The 21,520-nt window shown below is 44.6% G+C and overlaps 2 long non-coding RNA genes across 2 annotated transcripts in view; one reads left to right on the top strand and one right to left on the bottom strand.

Annotated features, from left to right (window-relative positions):
- Positions 1-21,520, top strand: part of LOC141726897 (uncharacterized) — a 67,745-nt gene that overhangs the window by 35,544 nt on the left and 10,681 nt on the right. The gene's annotated exons all lie outside the window — the stretch shown is intronic.
- Positions 14,192-20,945, bottom strand: LOC141726899 (uncharacterized). Its single transcript, XR_012577842.1, has 2 exons — positions 20,390-20,945; positions 14,192-14,296 (listed from the first exon to the last, which is right to left on the bottom strand). It is a non-coding gene; the product is annotated as an uncharacterized LOC141726899 (long non-coding RNA).

Here is a 21,520-nt window from a genome sequence, read left to right on the forward strand (position 1 = left end):
ACTGCAAGCTTTTATTTTAGGCTCAGGATTACCTGCAGCCAAGCACAGACATGGCAAGAACAGAGACTGCACAGACAGGAGAGAGGGAGAGAGAGAGAGCATCACTGAATTACTAACACTGCTGAAAAGGGGCAGAAGAGAGTGAGTCCTGGTATTTCTTGGTAAACCACAAAACTGCAAATCTAAGTTTTCAATCAACAAGCTAAATCAACCACTTCAGAACAGCAGCAGTCTTCTCTCACCTGGCTTACTACTAGTCTGAGCAGGAGAGGAAAAAAGAAAACCCAAAGCTTATGAAAATAAGTATGAAATACATATAAACTAAGGTAGCAGATTTAAGTAGCTTAAATAAGATACAGATACATTCAAGAAAACCAACAGATATTTGTCCATTTTAGAGCAGCTACCAAGAGCTTATCTGCTCCCGCGGCGTATGTGTCGGAAGGGGGGCCGAGCCCCCCCGCGCTGCTCGGAGCGGCGCGTGTGTCGGAGCGGGCGAAAAAAAAACTTCTGGTCTCACGGCGCGGCAGCGGCTCCGCTCGGCTCCCGCCGGGGCCAGGCTCGGCATGCCCGCGGCGCTGCTGGTGCTGGCGCTGCTGGTGCTGGGTGCGGTGCGCGCTCTGTCCGCGCTGCAGCCGCGGCGGCTTCCTCCGCCCGGGGCGCGGCGCGGCTGCTCCCGCCGCTCTCGGCTCCCCCCGCGGCGCCGGCTCTCCCCCCATAGCTTGCTCAGCGTCTTGACAGGTTTATCGCTCTCCCATAATAAATCAACGAATTCACGCCATCCCGTTAACTCGTAAACCGCATGGAGGATAAGGAAAATCCCCCCAGCACAGCCGTCAGTCCAAAGTCCTGTTAAATCCTTTTGCAAATTCATCCCCTTAATCTGTCTTGTCTATAAAAAAGCAATAAAAAGATCATATGCGGCTTGCCTTTCCATTACCTCTAGATCGAAAGCGCCTGCTTTTGCAGCTCTCTCAAGGTCACGGCCGCACGTTTTGGCCAGGCTCGTCTGTTACAGACCCCTGGAGCACGGCGTGTCTTGGCGTCTTTTCTTCCCCCTTTTTTTTTCCCTCTGCACGCTTCTGCTGTTCCGGCTGCTCTTGTCCCGGCTGCAGCTTCGGACACGGAACTCGACCCTTTTTACTCCAACTTCTCATGGTGTTGCAATATCACGTCGAGGAGGTCACCATATATTGAAGATAGAGGGAGAGACCCAACTTCCTTGTTCAGCATCTGACTCCGTTTATTCACTCAATCAGTCACTTTTTATAACCGTGTTAATTAAATTCATGCATATTGCAAACCCGAGCCCACAATAGGTCAGAGATAACATACCAACCCCTCCTTATGTTTCCAATACCAAGATTTGGGTTCTCAAAATTATTTTTGCTTTCCCAAAACAGCCAAAGATAGAATATCTACTTGTTATGAGAAAGCTGCCTGAGAACTCTGGTATGCAAGGTTCTCAAGGCCTTCATGTTTGTCACTTTTACTTGTAATTAAAAACAACCTGAGAACTTCTGCTGTTTACAGAAACAGGCTGTGAGAATTTTACTCCTCACAGCTGCCTTCTAAGCCATTTCTGAAAAAATCTCCAACAAGGAACCAACAGGAATTCATGCATTTCAAACCCGTCTCCCACATCTATTAATAGGGGTTGAATAAAATGCACTCATTCATCTCTCCCACTCACTCTTTGAATAGCCAGTGATCTTTTTGACAATTTTCCCCCCTCTTAGGTATAAAATTCAAGGTGGATTGAGAGGCCCCTGTGTCTACCAGAAAACACACCTTCCCTCGATCTGGACCAACCTTAAAAGTTACCAAGGGCTCCAGAGTGGTGGGTCCTTGATATAATGGGAGCCCCTGACACCCCTAACAATCCATTTCCATTATCCTCTGGACTTCCTCCTCCTGAGTGTCCAGCTTCTCTGCAGTCACTCCCTTTTACAATGCCCTTCTGCCTGGCAGACAGCGCACTGGTTTCTCCCCAACCGCTATTTGGGTTGTCTTTCCCCATCCAAGGAGGGAATGCCTCTGCCACTTCTTTGTGGCCAACCCCATCCCCTCTGTCCCAGGGGACCCCTTGGACCCTGTGGTTTATTTCTCCGGGGCTGCAAAAATTCTGCCATCATCTTTGCCTTAGCTTTAACCTTTTCCTCATCTCTTCTTACATATATCTGCTGTGTTTTTCTGACCAATTCCTCCAGAGGCTTATTTTGTCACTCTTCATCTTTCTGTACTCCTTTCCTTATATCATGCTAGGCCTTAGTAACAAATTGTATCTTCAGCAATGTGTCAAAGGCTGGCCCCTCAGGAACCATCCCCCCATGCTTTCACAAGGCATCCCTAATCCTTTCCAACCAATGAGAAGGGCTTTCATGTTTCTCCTGTTCTATCGATATAGCCTTAGCTATGTTGTTAGTTCTGGGAGCAGCTGATTTAATTGTCCTAATCAAATAAGCATGGTAATCGTGGAGGCAAGCCAGACTGGCCTGGTTATTTGGGTGCCACTGGGGGTCAGCCTGGGGGATGGCATCATCCACTGTAGGTACATTAGGTCCAGCCCCCCCTCTCCCCCCCCCCCCCCCCATTTGTGGATGTTCATCCTCCCACAGCTGCCTAACTTTCTGCAAAATCATTCGTTTCTCTGATGACCCAAACAAAATCCCCAAAAGAAAATCCCAGTCCTTCCATGTACTATCTGCATTTCCCAAATATTCCTCTATGTTTTCCCTTCACCCGTATGGGATCATCCAAATATGGAGATAATTCTTTTTTCAACCCTCTTATATCCTGGGTAGTAAGTGGTACAATTACAAACCCAAACCCTCCCCCTTGACCCTCCAAAGGAACTTGGCGGAGTGGCATCTAGTGTACCTGTCTCTTGGGTCTGGAGGGCTTCTGATGTCCTAAACTGAGTTCCTCTTCTAGTTCTAGGGGGAGATAGGATATGCTGCTCCCCTTCCCCCACACCGTCATTATTCTCAGGTGGGGCTGTAGGAGCAGCATTTCCCCAATCCCCTTCTCTGCAAGTTGAAGATACAAGGGACCTGCAGCTGGCCCTGGGTCAGATGGCAGCACTGCAGGACAAGATGGAGGAAGGCACTGAAAAACATCCCAATCCTCACTGTTTTCCTATTCCTCCTCTTTTACCTCTTCTCCCATTTTTCTTAACACATAGATTTCTCCTGTTGCTTGTCTGATCCATATCAATCCACATTCCCTTTCAATCCATCCTTTCCAATTCTCCTCTAAATATCTTCACAAAATATGACACAAATTAATTCTATCTGTTCCATAAGGTGGCCATATAAGCCCCTTAGGCAACTCATACTCTGGCCACATAAAATAACAATATTTTACCATGATCTCCACAGTTCCTTTTGGGTGAATGTATAATCTGTTCCAAGACCTCAGCATTCTTTCCAAGGGACTCTCCAGGGGTATTATGGGATCGTCATCCTTTTTGCCGAGGCCCCTTCCCAGCTTTAACCCTGCAACCATCCATGGGTGCATTGTTTTACCTGTGCTACCCTCCATGGGTGCCCTCCCAAGTTTGCTCCCCAAAGATCCTGTTTTACTAATCGGTGAGATTTTCAGTGTTCCTTCCCTATGGACTCTACACAGACACCCCTGGTCTGCCACTCATCTGTGTCCTGGACAGTCTTGGGAACCCAATCAATTCCCTGGAGCCAGCCACCACCTATGGGAGCTGATCACCTAAACTGGGTGAGGCGCACCTCCAGCTCCACTCACTGCTCTCTGCCCCGGACGGTGGAAAGATCCTGGAGAAGAGCCCCCAGTTGTTAGGAAAATTAATCTACAAACATCAGGGGTTTATGTCCGAAAAGGAGACAGAAGAGTCCTTTTACTTTATTCAAATAGAGGGAGAGGCCATGGGGCATTCCCATGAGACTTCTCAAATTTTTGGAGGACACAGCCTCCTTCTTATCCTAATTTCCTGGTTGCATTTCCCTTCTCTCTTTCCCCATTAGCTGAGGTACTTCAGAGGTACAAACTTCCCAAAATGACTAATATCAGAGATTTCCCTCTAATATGTAACCCTCCTTTTTAATTTTTAATTCCTATGGAATTTAGGGGTTTTCCCCATTGTTTCTTTCATCTTTCAATATCCACTTCCATTTATTAGCAAACCCAGTTTATTTGTAAAAGCAAATATTTTTTCCCATTCATCAATCAGTGGAATCCTTCCCATTGTTTCTTTTATCTCCCAGTGCTAGTTTTATCTACCAGCTGTTTTGCGGAGAAAAGAAGAAACATCACAACTTTATAAAAGTTGTAAAGCTCGGTATGTTTATTTACCAGCGCCGGACGCATACGGAGAAAATTCTCCTCAAAAGGCATGCTTACCCCTGAAGATCTCAGGCCTCCTTTTATCCCCCTTCCAAATGCATATGCATACAGTTTCACAATAGGTTCATAGATATTCATTCCGCGTGACATTTATCGCCAGTTCTTCTTTATCAAAGGAATTCCTAGGTTGGGGGCAAATTGACCTCGTGGTCTTTTCTGTTTTTCTTTCTCTGTCTCCTTGCTGTCTCGGCATGTGAGTTTTTCCTTCAGCTTTGGCCTCACAGACTTTTCACCGCCGCTAGACACTTCACCTAATTCAGAATGGATCTCTACTCTGTCTCATTCCCCCCTTTCCTAGGAAATAAGTAAATTCTTTTACTTAATGAAAACTCTCATGACAATAAGTGTCTTTTAATGCTTCACTATGTACGTTTGATAAAGAGGTTAGTACAGCCATTCGTTGCAGTATTCTCCAGTTCCAAATTAACAATATAATAGATAAGCTTGTCTCAACTAATATTAGTAAAACTACAATGGGGTGGCACAATTTATTAAAGATTCCATTTGCAGTTGGTGACCACCCAAAGATCACATCTCACCAGTGATGATCCATATTTTGTTTTATTCTTTGTAGAACTCTGGTTATCTCCTTTGTATCATGTTGGACAGTAATTAAGGTTTCCTTTCCACTTTCTTGGATTTATTTCAAGACTTCTAATAGGTCTTGGTGTTTAATTAATTGTTTTACCAATGTAAGGTTCATCCCAATAGGGGTAGGTGGTAGTCTGTGATACATTGTGTAATTGGCTGTAATTACCAGTAAAATCCTGGTGGGATGTTACTGGTACCAAATACGAAAAATCACACCAAATAATCTTAAAAAAATTAAAAATACAGAGATTAGAATGGTTTCTACTAGACAGAATAACATCATTGCTATCAATTTGTACAGCAGCACAAGCAGTTCTCAAGCATACGCCCTTTTCCAGTATATACGAGCACAGTTTTCTGGTCAGTGACTGGATGAATTTCAAAGTGGCAAATACTCTGTTGAGTGTCCAAACACATTCTGGGCATTAACAGTATTGCTTTCACAAATGAATCCCATTTGTTCTCAAGTAATGCATGATTCTAAGTTTACTGTCTGCCACTTTTCATTCATCTTTTCGTGCCCACACTCTATGTTCTGAAGGATATTGCTTTTTCATGGTTTAATCTTAGGGCAATGATGGGATGGATAACATAAACAGTGGCATTATGTATAGTAAGCACAAAGGCAGTGGCCACATTAGAAACAGGATCATAGGTGAAATTCACCATAGTCCACCAGGATTGAAACTTCCTTTCAATATCAATTGTATTATCCCACAAAATTTCTTGAATTTCAGCTGGAAAATTACCCTCACCCCTTTCCCATATGATCAGAGCTGCTGTTGCTTGTATCCATAACTGTGCTTGTATACAACTGAAAGCTAAAGACACATTATCTTGAACTATACTAAGTGCTTCTACTATCAATTTGTGGTCTTGGTCCCCGGCCTCTTCATACTTCCTTACTTTGGCAGTACTTTTGAAATCTGTCACTGGCTAGTTCCTAATGCCAATAGAGATTACTATAAAGGCTGCTTCAATTTTGTTAGGCTACCTGCTGCAGTGGCCAGTTTATTCATCAGTATTTCTGAATCAATTCCATTTAAAACTCCTAATCTTGTCCTTAATATGCCAGTTAGATGGTTGTTATGGAGAACAGGAACTGCTTTCTGTCCATGATCATCCCTCCCTGCCAGAGGGATGTGCTGGGCTCACACTGCAAATTCAGACACACTTCACAAGTGTATCTGACAGAGGTGTAGGTCATACTTGAGGCAGATGTTTGTTCTGAAATGTAGAGACCTCAGGGAATCTAACCGCTCCTTCCCCCTCAAAAGCACCTGATTTCCCAGATGTGTGGCAAGCAGGAATGTCTCTCCTGGTCTACAGAACCTCACCCACCTTTCCCATAGCTAAGATCAAGCTGTGGACTGTGTTCAGGGCAGAAGATAACAGTATTTGTCAAACAGATGAGAATAAAACTGGCTGGAACATATGGGATTTGGGTAGAAAGATTTCAGGTCCAAGCCTCAAGTAAATAATGAAGGGGAAATCTGAGAGAAGAGGCTAAATTCATTGCAGTGCCTCAGAAGAAACTGGGATCAGGTTTCTGCTACTTGAAACACTCAGCACAAAAGTGGTGCTCACAATCCTACAGCCTGCTGCTGAGCTCTGAGGGGGGGGGGGGTCTCTCCCTCTTTTAAGCAGAATCCAACCTCCTCAGACTGGGACAATCACTGATCCAAATCTCAGTAGGAAAAGGGATAGCTATAAATAAAGAAAATCACCTTCCTTGCTTGGGTTAATTCACCACCTGCAGTCCAGTACCCTTTACCAGCCATTGCCAGGGTGTTCAGACAACCAGCTTGGAAAATGACCTAAGGAAACTGATTTCTTGGTGTTCCTGGTTTTAGGCACCAGAAGAGCTGGCTCCTTCCTTTCTTGTTCTGCTCCTGAGATATGCCTGTTTTTGTGACCATGTTGTCCAGCCCTCAAAGGAAGTTTTTAGGAAGGAGGAGCAGGTTGGTTGGATTTTTGAGTTGTTAATTTGCATTATCAACTCCACGCGTTTGAGAGACCATTTTGGATTGAATAATAGCTGTTGTTCAGTCACATTCTTTACTACGTTAGGTTCAAGTTTGGAGTTTGGGTAGAGTCTGAACTAGTATGGGGTGTATAAGGCCCCGCTGTGGTAAAAAGTGCAGTGTCCACTTTGAATTCAAATGAAAGTCTGAGAGCAAATCGAGCTCAAAGGCAGGTCACTTATACAGGCAGTATCAGGGTGACATTACACCAACAGTCTGATTCTCTTAGGTTATCACAGACTTCCTGGTGTTCATATACACCAGGGGAGGTTCAGACACTAATTACATCTGGTCTCTCATAAGCCATCCTATTGATGACCCAGCACTTTACTTTGATTTCTTCTCCTCAGATTCCTTGAAGTGTTCACAGTTCCTGTTCCTGCAATTCCTGCTCCTCATATACCTGATCCCCATGAATTACTACAGTGGATAGGTTTAAATCTTTTATCTCAGAAGGTTTTCCCATGGATCCAGCATACCGATTAAAAGCCTGGGACCAAGGCCATTCAGCATTGCTTTGGGTAGAGGTACTCTCTAGTGCTAAAACTTCAGTTATAATTCCATACAAAACAATTCTGTAAACTAAAGCATGAACTACTCCCGACCGCAATATACTCATTTTGCCCAAGTAAGTTATAGTCGCAGTTCATTGTCTCCTGGTGTCACTCCTGAAGGGGCTTCTGGGCCTTCTTCACCCGAGAGTGATGGATCCAGGCATTCTGCTCCTTGATTTTGATTGCAGTGAAGGTGGTGAGAAGTGCTTGCAGTGGTCTCTCTTACTGTGGTTCCGAAGTCTTCTCTGTAAGAGACTTAAAATAAACATCATCCCCATGCTATCTAACTCCCTGCTCCGAGTTCCAGCCACATGTTTCTCAATTACTCTGAGCCGTTTGCTTAATGCCACCATGCAGGTGGACATTCTGGACATTGCCCTTGTATTCTATATGGTCTTCTATAAGGCATTCCAAAAGGATTCAGCATTCCTTTAGCTCAAGGTTTAGTTTGAATTTGCAATAGTGCTAGTGGAAGAGCTTGGGCTAGGGTAGATTAACGTCTTGCCCCAGTCTTAAGTTTTGCTGCTTAATCAAATGATTCATTCTCTCCACCTGGCTGCTTGATTGGGGGCGGTATGGGGTGTGAAGTTCCTAATCTACGCCCATGTGGCTACTGATCTGTTGCACTATTTTGGAAATTAAATGTGATTCTTTATCTGAGGATATTGTGGCTGGAACTCTGAAGCGTGGTATTATTTCTTGTAAAAATAATCTGGTCACTTCTTGAGCTTTGACAGTTCTGGTGAGGAATGTTTCTGGCCACCCTGAAAATGTATCTATTAATACCAGTAAATACTGATACCCCCCTTTCCTTGGGAGTTCTGAAAAGTTGATTTGCCGCTGCTGTACAGGCCCGTGGCCTCTCCCAGTCTGACAGTTTCGGCCTGGGGGTATTTTGGGGTTAGTCTGGAGGCAAGGATCACATTATCAGCTCACCTGAGTGATAGTGGCATATAAATTTCTGACAACGATACAACGATTCTTTCATTTAGATGTGTGTTCTAGAAAGCCTGTGGAAATTACTACTTCAAAGTCAACACTTCACTCCAATGCACTCTGTATCACTGGCAGCCTTGGTCATTTCGAGAAAGGAGCCACACTCTATAAAAGGCTTTAAGTAGTTAGGCCCTAGTATGTTTTCTAGTGCCCTTCCTTCACTAGTAACCACGAAAATGGGAAGGGATTACTAGCTCTCTTTCAAGGGTAGCCCACCCCTTGCAGTTGTACATGTCTTTTGATTAGTATTATTGTATTATGGCTTACTTTTGAGGAAAATCTGTACCTCACCCTTTGCTGCTTTCTTTGCCTCTCCATCCGCCAGTTCATTTCTTTCCTCCAATTTTAAGCTCACTCTCTGGTGTGCCTTAATATGCTTTTTCAGGTAGTTGAACTGCTTCCAGCAGCTGGATTGTCTCCTCTTTCCCTGTGAGGTCAGCAGCTCCCTCTCCTTCCAGATGGCTCCATGTGCATGCACAACTCTGAATGCCTTTTGCTGTTTCTAAGGCATGGGTCCATGCATTAATCTCAGCATCCTGTGCAGAGGTACCTGTTGGTAAGGGTCCAGACTCTATTACCTCTCTGCAGTTAGTCACTGTGAACTTTGCAATGTCGCTTTCCTGTCAGTGAACCAGGTCTCTGCATCGTCCGGAGGAGTGTCCTTTAAGTCTGGGCGGCTGGAGTACGTAGCTTCAATGGTCGCTAGGCAACTATGTTGTACTGCTTCTCCTTGATTCCACTGAGAAAAGAAGCTGGGTTGACAATATTAGTCACCACTATCTCTCCATCATCTTGCTCTACCATGATGGCCTGGTATTTCAGAAATCTCTGCGGTGAAAGCATGTGGCCACCCTTTACTTCCAGTACTGCGGATACTGTGTGGGACAGTAGCACAGTGATTTTTGTCCCAGGGTAAACTTGCGTGGAAAAATAGAAAGAATGCTTTACTTACATCTGGAAGTTTCAAAGCTGGATCCGACATGAGGGCACTCTCTAGCTGGTGAAAGGCCCTTGTGGTGTCTCTTGTCCACTGGAGATCTCTGTTTCCATTGGCAATAAGAGCATAGAGGGGTCTGGCGAACAGTCCATTATTATAAACCCACAGCTGGCACTACCCTGCCATGCCTAAGAAGGTTCGTAGTTCCTTCCTTGTCTGGGGTTTCAGGGTTTGGCATAGGGCTTCCCTGTCTTAAAGTCTGCTGCTCAGCACTCACTTCTTACCCCAGGTAGATTACCTTCTGTTTCACTACCTGTGCCTTTTTCTTTGAGACTCTGCGTCCTTGGAGCCCTAGGAAATTCAAAAGGCTTACCGTCCAGGCTTCTTTTGCTTCCCTCGTCCGAGTGGCTACTAGAAGATCGTCCACGTACTGCAACAGCCTCCTTTCCTCTTGTGGAGCTTCCCGGGATTCTGGGTCTTTGCAAGCTGTTCTCCAATCAGAGTGGGGAATTTTGAAGCCTTCAGGCACATGGACTATGTGAGCTTGTGTTTGAATGCAAATATTTTCTGGCTGGCTTCGTGGATAGGGAGGCAAAAGAAGGCATCTCTTAGGCCTATAACAGTGAACCAGGTTAGCTCAGGTGTTAAACAAGTTAGTAAAGTCTATGGATTTGCTACCAAAGGGTATAAATTCTGTGTTATCTTATTGACAGCTCTTAATCCAGTACTATCAGTTATTGGGCTGACTCCTTCCTTATCTTCCTTTTGAGGGTACTACTCAGTTCTCTCTGATTGTGTTCTTTCATTAAGCTTGATTACCATGGGGGAGCATCTTTCACTCTCCCTGGTACAGCAGAGGCCCATATCCTTGAAAACACTTATTTACTTATTCTAACATCTCCTTACTAATGTCTTTCTTAATTTCAGTGTCTGTTAATATTAAGCTTAACATCTTTATATCTTTTGCCTCCAGAGTAACCTTTCTCATTTGAGAATGTTTAGCAAAATGAGTGAATTGTACAAAAGCTTTTAGGTACACATAGTACACATGTTACTTTAAAGGTTCGCAAAAGTATGCCTTCTCAGACTGGCCAGATGTTCATTCCCCACACTACAACATAAACATTCTCCACAGGTACTAAAGCTTTATTTAAAACGGAACATATGACCCTTGTGCCGACAAAAATTCTTCTCTTTTCGGGAGGTCATCTTTACCCTTCCTCCCTTACCTTGGGAGAAGCCTTTAGCAAATCATATGTACTCATTTTGCGAAATGTGATTGCTTTCCATTTCAGCATGATAATCCTTGCCTGATTTCATATGTTGCTCTCTTATGCTGCATGCTGAAAAACATGTTTGATTTGCTTTCTCTTTGCCTTGTTTTCCTTTTCAAGGGCCAAGACCAGAGGGTGGTCTGATCTCACAGTCTCTTTGCCATTCTGGGTGATTTCTTAAAACAAAAGACATTTCAGCATACAAAAACTCTGTCCCATTTTTCTTCCTATTTTAAAAACAGTACTAAGAGCAATGATGTATTAAAAATCTTTTTATTTTTTGAGCTGCTCTTACTGGCAACCTCCTCCCAGTGAGCCCCTCCCAAAAGGGGCTAATTTAGGAACTTGTTTGCTCTGGTCAGTTCTCATTATTTATTTCTCCTTGCCCTATCTCGCTTCCACTCAAACCTTTTTACAGACCTTCACAGTAGTTTCTAAGTTTCCCTCCTACACATACACAGCTCCAGGTGGCAGGTATCAGATGTGATTCCCACACACAAGATCTAAGACCTTAGGTTCTGAATCCGCTTGACCAGAAACCTCTAATTTACACTCGGGGCATGTGCCCTGACACTTATGAGAACAGCAGAACAGCAATACCAGTGTTTCTCACAAACGCCGCACTGCAATAATACCTGCGCATCCAGCTTTTGCCCACAGGTCATTCCCGTGTTCCCTGGGGAGATGGCGCAGCCAGAGCTGTCCCTGTGCCCAGGGCACAGCCACTGTCACCTCACACAGCCTGCTAGCCTCTTGATACACCAATGGCACCCCGAAATTGCTCACAAAGGCATGATTTGCGGAGAAAGGAAGAAACTTCACAACTTGTAAAAGTTGTAAAGCTCGGTATGCCTTTATTACGACGCGCGTCGGACGCAAGCCTCCTAAAAGGCGTGCGTGCTCCCGGAGACTCCGAGTCTCCTTTTTATCCCCCCTTCCAAATGCATATGCATACAGTTTCAAATTAAGTTCATACATATTCATTCTACGCGACATTTAGCACTAATTCTTCTTTATCGAAGGAATTCTTAGGTCGGGGGCAGATTGACCTCGCGGTTTTCTGTTTTTCTTTCTCTGTCTCCTTGCTGTCTCTGGAATGCGGCCTCTCCTTCAGCTTTAGCTCCACAGACTCTTCACCTCTCCCAGACACTTCACTTAGTTCAGGATGGATCCTTACTCTGTCTCATTCCCCCCTTTCCTAGGAAATAAGTAAATTCTTTTACTTAAGGAAAATTTCTACGACAATAAGTATCTTTTAGTGCTTTACCATGTACATTCGACAAAGAGGTTAGTACAGCTATTCGTTGTAGCATCTTACAGTTCTAAATTAACAATATAATAGACAAGCTTATTCCAACTAATATTAGTAAAACTACAATGGGGTGACACAACTTATTAAGGACTCCATTCGCAGTTGGTGACCATCTAAAGATCACATCCCACCAGTGATGAGTCATATCTTGTCTTATTCTTTGTAGAACTTTGGTTATCTCCTTTGTATCATGTTGGACAGTAATTAATGTTTTCTTTCCACTCTCCTGAATTTCTTTCAGGATTTCTAATAGGTCTTGGTGTTTAATTAATTGTTTTACTAATGTAAGGTTCATCTCAATAGGGGTAGGTAGTAGTCTGTGATACATCGTGTAATTAGCCTGAATCAGCTGGTGGGATGTCACTGGGGCCAAGTACGAAAAATCACACCCGGTAATCTTAACAAAATTACAAATACAAAAGTTAGAATGATTTCTACTAGACAGAACAACATCATTGCTATCAACTTTTACTGCAGCACAGGCAGTTCTCAGACACACACATCTATTCTCAGTATATACAAGCACAGTTTTCTGGTTGGTGACTGGATGAACTTCAAAGTGACAAATACTCTGTTCAGTGTCCAGGCACACGTCTTGAGCATTAATAGTGTTGCTCTCACAAATGAATCTCATCTGTTCTCTAGTAATGCAGGATTCTACATTTACTGTCTGCCACTTTTCATTCACCTTTCGTGCCCACACTCTATGTTCTGAAGGATAGAGTATTGTTTTTTCATGGTTTAACTTTAGGGCAATGATGGGATGGATAACAAAAACTGTGGCATTACGTATGGTAAGCACAAAGGCAGTGGCCACATTAGAAACAGGATCATAGGTGAAATTCACCAAAGTCCACCAAGATTGGAATTTCTTTTCAAAATCGATGGCATTATCTCACACAATCTTCCGAATTTCAGCTGGAAAATTACTTTCATTCTCTTCTCGTATGATCAGAGCTGCTGTTGCCTGCACTCATAACTGTGCTTGTATACAACTGAGAGCTAAAGACACATTATCTTGGACTGCACCAAGTGCTTCTGTTATTAACCTGTGGTCTTGGTCCCCGGTCGTTTCCTATTTTGACAGTACTTTTGAAATCTGCCACTGGCTAGTTCTTAATGCCAACAGAGATGATTGTAAGGGTTGCCTCAATTTTGTTAGGCTGCCTGCTGCAGTGATCAGTTTATTCATCAGTATCTCTGAATCAATTTTATTCAAAACTCCTAATCTTGTCCCTAATAGGCCAGTTAGATCTCTTCTCATTCTGCTCTTGAGGTATGTCTGTTTTTGTAGCCATGTTGTCTAGCCCTCAAAGGAAGTTTTTAGGAAGGAGGAGCAGACTGGTTGGATTTTTGAGATGTTAATTTGCATTATCAGCTCTACACGTTTGAGAGACTATTCTGGATTGAATAATAGTTGTTGTTCACCTACATTCTTTACTACTTAGGGGCCAACTCCGTACAACTCGGGTTCAAGTTTGGGTTGAGTCTGAACTATTTGGGTCTTGGTGTGGGCTGTGTAAGGTCCTGCTGTGGTGAAAGGTGTAGTGTCTATTTTGAATTTAAATGAAAGCCCAATATCTTCCTGTGCCCAAAGGCAAATTATTTCCACAGGCTGTATTAAGGTGAAATTACACCAGCAGTCTGATTCATTTAGGCTATCACAGATTTCCTGGTGTTCATATTCATCAGGAGAGGTTGAGACACTAATTTCATTTGGTTTCTCATGGGCTGTTTCATTTATCATCCGGCACCCTACCTTGATTTCTTCTCCTCTAATCTCTTGAAGTGTCCATAGTTTCTGTTCCTGCCATTCCTGCTCCTCATATACCTGATCTCCATGAATTACCACAATGGACAGGTTTAAATTCTCAGAAAGTTCTCTTATGGATCTAGTATACTGATTAAACGCCCGGGACTAAGGCCGTTTAACATTGCTCTGAATAAAGGTACTCTCAAGTTCTAAAACTTCAGTTATGATTATACACAAAATGATCTTACAAACTAAAACATGAGCTACTCTCGACCGCAATTTACTCATTTTGCCCAAGTAAGTTTTAGTCTCAGTTCATTGTCTCCTGGAGTCACTCCTCAAGGGGTCTCTGGGCCTTTTTCACTCGGGAGTGATGAATCTAGGCGTTCTGCTCCTTGATTTTGATTGCAGTGAAGGTGGTGAGAAGCACTTGGAACGGTCCCTCCCACTGCGGTTCTAAAGTTTTTTCTGTAAGAGACTTAACATATACATAATCTCCAGGCTGTATGTTATGTACTGGCCCATCTAACTCCTGGCTCCGAGTTCTTGCCACATGTTTTTCAATTTCTCTGAGCTGTTTGTTTAAGGCCACCATGTAGGTGGCTAGTGTCACCTCTCCAATGTGGGTGGACATTCTCTTTTGTATTCTATATGGTCTCCCATAGAGTATTTCAAAAGGACTTAACTTTTCTTTAGCTCGAGGTTTAGTTCGAATTCGCAATAGTGCTAGTGGAAGAGCTTGGGGCCAGGGCAGATTAGTTTCCTGCCCCAGTCTTATGATTTGCTGTTTAATCAAATGATTCATTTTCTCCACCTGGCCACTTGATTGGGGGTGGTATGGGGTGTGGAGCTCTCAGTCTATGCCCAGATGGCTACTAATTTGTTGCACTATTTTGGAAATGAAATGTGATCTTCTATCTGAGGATATTGTGGCTGGAACTCTGAAGCGCGGTATTATCTCTTGTAATAACACCCTGGTCACTTCTCTAGCTTTGACAGTTCTGGTGGGGAACGCTTCTGGCCACTCTGAAAATGTATCTGTCAATACTAACAAATATCCATACCCCCCTTTCCTTGGGAGTTCTGAAAAGTCAATTTGCCACTGTTGTCTAGGCCCATGGCCCCTCCCAATCTGACCGAGTTTCGGCCTGGGGATATTTTTGGGGTTAGTCTGGAGGCAAAGATCACACTGTCGAGTTACCTGAGTAATAGTCGCATATAAATTTCTAGCAACAATCCTCTCAATCAGGTATGTGTATAGGGCATTTATTCCCCAGTGTGTTTTCTGGTGTTCTTCCCTTACTAATGACCACAACAAATGGGAAGGGATTACCAGTTTCTTTTCAATGGTAGCTCACCCTTCTTGGCTATATGTCTCTTTTTGATCTTCAATTAATTTCCTATCTCTCTTGCTGTATTCTGGCTTACTTTCAAGGGAGATTTGTCCATCTGGGATAAGGACTTCTTCAGTAGCTACTTCTCCTTTTGCTGCTTCTTTTGCCTCTCTATCCGCCAGCTCATTTCCTTCTTCTAATTCTGAGCTCACTTTTTGGTGTGCCTTAATGTGCATAATTGCTACCTTTTCAGGCAGCTGAACTGCTTCCAGCAGCTGGATTATTTCTTGTGCATGTTTGATGTTCTTTCCTTGTGAGGTCAGCAGCCCCCTCTCCTTCTAGATGGCCCCATGTGCATGTACAACTCTGAATGCATACCTCGAGTCTGTGTAGATGTTTATTCTCTTCCCTTTTGCCCTTTCCAAGGCACGGGTCAGGGCAATTATCTCGGCCTTCTGCGTGGAGGTGCCTGTTGGTAAGGGTCTAGACTCGATTACCTCTCTATAGGTGGTTACTGCATATCTAGCATATCGCTTCCCATCAGCAACGTAGCTGCTCTCATCAGTGAACCAGTTCTCTGCGTCATCTAGGGGGGTATCCTTTAAGTCTGGGCAGCTGGAGTAGGTAGCTTCAATGGTCTCCAGGCAATCGTGGTGTACTGCTTCTCTTTGATTTCTACTGAGAAAAGAAGCTGGGTTGACAATATTAGTCACTACGATCTCTACATCATCTTGCTCCACCATGATGGCCTGGTATTTCAGAAACCTCTGCGGTGAAAGCCAGTGGCCACCCTTTACTTCTAGTACTGCAGACACTGTGTGGGACACTAGCACAGTCAATTTTTGTCCCAGGGTAAACTTGCGTGCCTCTTGGATGTTCAGCACAACTGCTGCTACAGCTCTGAAGCAACCTGGCTATCCTTTGGCTGTTGCATCTAGTTGCTTAGAGAGGTAAGCGACTGCCCTTCGGTATGGACCCAAGTCTTGAGGCAGTATTCTCAGGGCAATTCTCTGTTTCTCATGGGAAAATAGGAAGAATGGTTTACTCACATCTGGAAGTCTCAAAGCTGGAGCTGACATGAGAGCATCCTTTAGCTGGTGAAAGGCCCGTGTTGCTTCTTTCGTCCACTGGAGATCTCTGTTTCCATTGGCAATAAGAGCATAGGGGGTCTGACGAGTAGTCCATAATTATAAACTCACAGCCGGCACCACTCTGCCATGCCTAGGAACGTTCGGAGTTCCTTTATGGTCTGGGGTTTTGGGGTTTGGCATATGGCTTCCTTGCGAGCCTGCCTTAAAGTCCGTTGCCCAGCACTCACCTCGTACCCCAGGTAGACTACTTTCTGTTTCACTATCTGTGCTTTTTTCTTGGATACTCTGTATCCTTGGAGTCCTAGGAAATTCAAAAGGCTTACCGTCTAGGCCACACATGCTTCCCTTGTCTGAGTGGCCAGTAGAAGGTCATTTACATACTGCAAAAGCCTTCCTTCTTTCTGTGGGGCTTCCCAGGATTCCAGATCTTTTGCAAGTTGTTCCCCGAACAGGGTGGGGGAATTTTTCTAACCTTGTGGTAGTCTGGTCCATGTGAGCTGGGTTTTGCGCCCACTTTTAGGGCTTTCTCATTCGAATGCAAAGAATTTTTGGCTGGCTTCATGGATGGGGAGGCAAAAGAAGGCATCTTTTAAATCTAGAACAGTGAACCAGGTTAGCTCAGGTGTTAGGCAAGTTAATAAAGTGTATGGATTGGCTACAACCGGATACAGATCTTCTGTTATTTTATTGATAGCCCTTAAATCTTGTACTATCCGGTATGTCCCATCAGATTTTCGAACAGGCAGGATGGGAGTATTGAAATCAGATTGGCATTCTTTCAGCAATCTTAGTTGCAGAAAATTTTCGATTATTGAGCTGATTCTCTCTCTATCTTCTTTCTTTAGGGGGTACTGCTTGATTCTCACTGGCTGCGCTCCCTCCTTGAGTTTGATTACTATGGGAGAGGCATTTTTTGCCCTTCCTGGCACATCAGAGGCCCACACCCCGGGAAATACTTGACTTAATATTTCCTCATCAATTTCTTCCTTAATGCCAGTAGCAGTCAGAGTTAAACTTAGTGCCTCTATGTACTTTTGATCATTCACCTCCAGAGTAATTTCTCCATTTTTGAATATGATGGTGGCTTGTAATTGTTCCAATAAATCTCTCCCCAAGAGTGCCCTTGGTGAATTAGGCATCTATAAGAACTTATGAATACCCCATTGTTTTCTCAATTTGTACTTCAAAGGTTTGCAAAAATATGCTTTTTCAGACTGGCCAGTTGCCCCCTGCACTACAACATAATCATTTTCCACAGGCACTAAAGCTTTATTTAGGACTGAATATGTAGCTCCTGTGTCAACTAAAAATTCTACCCTTTTCCCTTCTTCTCCCAGCCTCATTGTTATAACCAGTGGATCCGCTGGGGCAGGATCCCCCGGTCCTCTTCAGTTGTTTTGTACGTGTGCAGCCATCTGTTGGTCACTCCTTCTTCGTTCTGGGCATTGGTCTTTCCAGTGACCAATTCTTTTGCAGATTGCACACTGGTCCCTGCCCAACCGAGGTGGTCCTTGTCTCGGTGGGCCCTGGTTGTGTTTCCTCTGCCTTTCCTCCTGTACCACTGCCACCAACCTTTTCATTCCCCGTTTATATCCTTCCTCCCGGTTACTAAATACTCTCCAGGCCTCTTCTAACAAGGCTTCAAGATTTCTCGCGTCTGCTCTCCGAATCTTCTGAAGTTTGCGCCTGATATCTCTAGCAGACTGCCTCAAAAATGAATTAACTAGTTGGTTTATCCCTATCTCAGACTCCGGATCTAATGATGTATGACAACGCATGGTATCCCTTAAACGCTCTAGAAATTCAGATGGAGTCTCAGAAGGCCTCTGCTTAAGCGAATATAAGACAGACCAGTTTATGGTTTTTGGAATAGCTCTTTCTACCCCTGTTGCTATCTACTCTTGATACTCTGCTAATTTCTTTACCTCTGCTGACACATTAGGGTCCTATTCTGGGTCTTGGAGGGGAAAATGTTTTACATCCAGCTGGGTGGCTTTACAGTAATCTTCCGCCAAATTTCTAGCTGTCTTTAAGATCAGCTGCTTCTCTGTCTCAGTGAAAGCATCCAGTAGTAGCTGGATGTCAGCCCAGTCTGGGTTGTGCTGTTTGATAACATACTTTAGGCGTTTGGCAGTGAGTATCGGGTCAACACGGTAATTCTTCGCAATCTTTTCCCATGCTTCTAAATCAAGGGTGGTAAATGGCACTTTAATCATTAATCTGCCCCCTTCTGGTCCCACTGCCTGTCGCAGAGGGGCCTGTAGCACTACTTGCCTCCTAGTCTTAGATGCAATTGGACTCTCACGGGTGGGGTGGGCTCTAGTAGATGTGCCTTCTCCACCTGAGTCCTCCTCCTCCTTTTTGGGGAGGCTTCCTTCCTCCTCATCTTCAGTATCAGTCTCGACTTCTCTAACCCCCCCCCTCGGGGAGGAGCTGGAGGATGTTTCACTCACTCAAATGTGTCCTGTTCTTGCTCTTCAGAACAATAGACCTTATCTGATCTCATACACCATTGTCCTATACTGCATGCTGAACAGCAGCGTTTGATTTGCCCTCTCTTTGCCTTGTTATCCCTTTCAAGGGCCAAGACCAGTGGGTCTGAGGGTGCTTTAATCCCACAGTCCCTCTGCCACTCTTGGTGGTTTCTTAAAACAAAAAACATATCAGCATACGAGACCTCATTCCATTTACTTTCTCGTCTTAGAAACAACATCAACTGCAGTAAAGTATTATAGTCCAGGGTTCCAGTGGGTGGCCACCTTGCTCTGTCTTCTAGCTTATATAAGGGCCACCAGCGTGTGCAATACCGGATTAGATCTTTTTTATTCTCAGAGCCCCCCCGGCTAGTGACTTCCTTCCAGTGGGCCAAGATGCACCCTAAGGGGCTGGCTTGCGGAACTTCTTTACTCTGGTTAGTTCTCATTATCTCCTTCTTGCTCTGTCCCGCTTCCACCCAAACCTCTTTTCACAGGACTTCACAGTAGCTTCTCAGTCTTCTTCTCACACACCCCAAGTGGCAGGTACTAGATGTGATTTCCCACACACAAGTTTTAAGATCTTAGGCTCTGAATCAGCTTGATCAGGAACCTCTAGTTTACACCTGGGGCATGTGCCTCGTCGCCTGCTAGAACAACAATACTAGCGTTTCCCACAAACTACGCACTGTAATAATACCCACGCAGGGTGCCAGCCTCTTGATGTGCCAAAGGCTACTCGAAATTTCCTGCAAAAGCAAGCTATTCCATTTATTACAGGGAGCTCTAAATCTTCTACGGCAAGCTTTTCTCAGTCTAGACTTACAAGAATGCTAGCTGAAGTCCGGTAGAGTCTCTCTAAGTGAACTCGTTCGTCTCTTCTATTTATCCAATAATTCACTGGATTCACGAACTCTTAAGGGTCGAGTCCAAACCACTGAGGCAGAGGAACCCCTCGGGTTCGTCTAGCCACGGTGAAAGCACGCACAACTTACACCACAATTTACTACTTTTACTCAATAAACGCCCTCGCGCACGCTTTTCACAGTTCACTCTGTTTTCTCCGTCGGGCGCTCCCCGCCCCGGCACAGCCTGCTTCGGCCGGTGTTTACTCAACCTCTCAAGCGGCGGGCAGAACTTTCGCCCCCCCGCACAGCTTGCTTCGGCTGGTGTTTACTCAACTTCTCAAGCGGCGGGTAGAATTTTCTCCCCCCCGCGTAGTTGAGCACTATGCATCTGCTCTCTATATATCATACACTTTATACACTTGCACAACTTACAAATACAGCGCGCTGATCACACAATGCAACACACAGCAACACAGTGTCCGGACACCACTCACACACGCACAAACAGAAGAAACATACGCGAGTTCAGCTCTGCCCTATCAGAATCTGAATTCTAATACATGCATACACGGGTTCACCCAGCTTAGCCCCCGGAGCCGCTGGCAGTCCCGCTCTATCAGGACGATGGAACGAACTCCGTCTCTAATACAGCCGCTCTATCAGCTGCAGCTAGCTTACCCTGGAGCCGCTGGCAGTCCCGCTCTATCAGGACGATGGAATGAACCCCGTCTCTAATACAGCCGCTCTATCGGCTGATCCCAGACGTCTCTGGGTCGTTAATTCCCTTGTTCTTCCCCCCCCCCCCAGGGGCCCCTAGTACATACCGTGTCCTTCTCCGCGGCCAGCAGGTTCTTGTCTGTCCCGGCAGGAGGCAAGTCGAGGCGAGCGGAACTTCCTCCAGGAAAATCCTGGGGTGCGCCTAGGAGTCCGTCGGTCCCCCCCTGCCCCTGCGGGGACAGAGATGGAGACGGAAAGTATCTCCTGAATCTCCTGGCTGGCTCGCCAGAATGATTTGCGGAGAAAGGAAGAAACTTCACAACTTGTAAAAGTTGTAAAGCTCGGTATGCCTTTATTACGACGCGCGTCGGACGCAAGCCTCCTAAAAGGCGTGCGTGCTCCCGGAGACTCCGAGTCTCCTTTTTATCCCCCCTTCCAAATGCATATGCATACAGTTTCAAATTAAGTTCATACATATTCATTCTACGCGACATTTAGCACTAATTCTTCTTTATCGAAGGAATTCTTAGGTCGGGGGCAGATTGACCTCGCGGTTTTCTGTTTTTCTTTCTCTGTCTCCTTGCTGTCTCTGGAATGCGGCCTCTCCTTCAGCTTTAGCTCCACAGACTCTTCACCTCTCCCAGACACTTCACTTAGTTCAGGATGGATCCTTACTCTGTCTCAGGCAGGCTATTCTGTTTGTTACAGAGAACTTTAAATCCCTACAGCAGATTGTTTCCAGTCCAGACTTACTGCAGTACCAACTGAAGTCTCATAAATCTCATGTCTCATTAACTAATTCTTCTCACTCATCTCTTCTATATAAACTCTTTTACAAAATATCAGTCTTTTCTAGTTCTCTTCTTGCACAATCTAATTAAGCACTGTGTCTACTTACACTTGTTTTGCTGCTTTGCAAAAAGGCTGTGCTAGTCACAGCCGAAACTCTGATATGCCCGCAGACACAGACACACGTACCCCCCCCACCCCCCCCTTTATCTCAAATTCACTAGAGCCAAGGCTTGAATTGCTGTGAGGGGGAGAATTCTTGGAATTCCTTTAACTTGCTTTATCGTAGTTAAGCATAAATCACCTTACTATAGTTCTCCTGTGTAAAATGCTACTCTTGTTGCAACAAAATCTTAAAATCTCCACAAACACCACTATACAATCTGAGAATCAAATTACCACAATGCAGCGGAAGAAAATCACCACACAAAATCACTGGGAAAGGGCAT

Source organism: Zonotrichia albicollis, chromosome W, assembly GCF_047830755.1.
Source record: "Zonotrichia albicollis isolate bZonAlb1 chromosome W, bZonAlb1.hap1, whole genome shotgun sequence".
Lineage (NCBI taxonomy): Eukaryota > Metazoa > Chordata > Aves > Passeriformes > Passerellidae > Zonotrichia > Zonotrichia albicollis.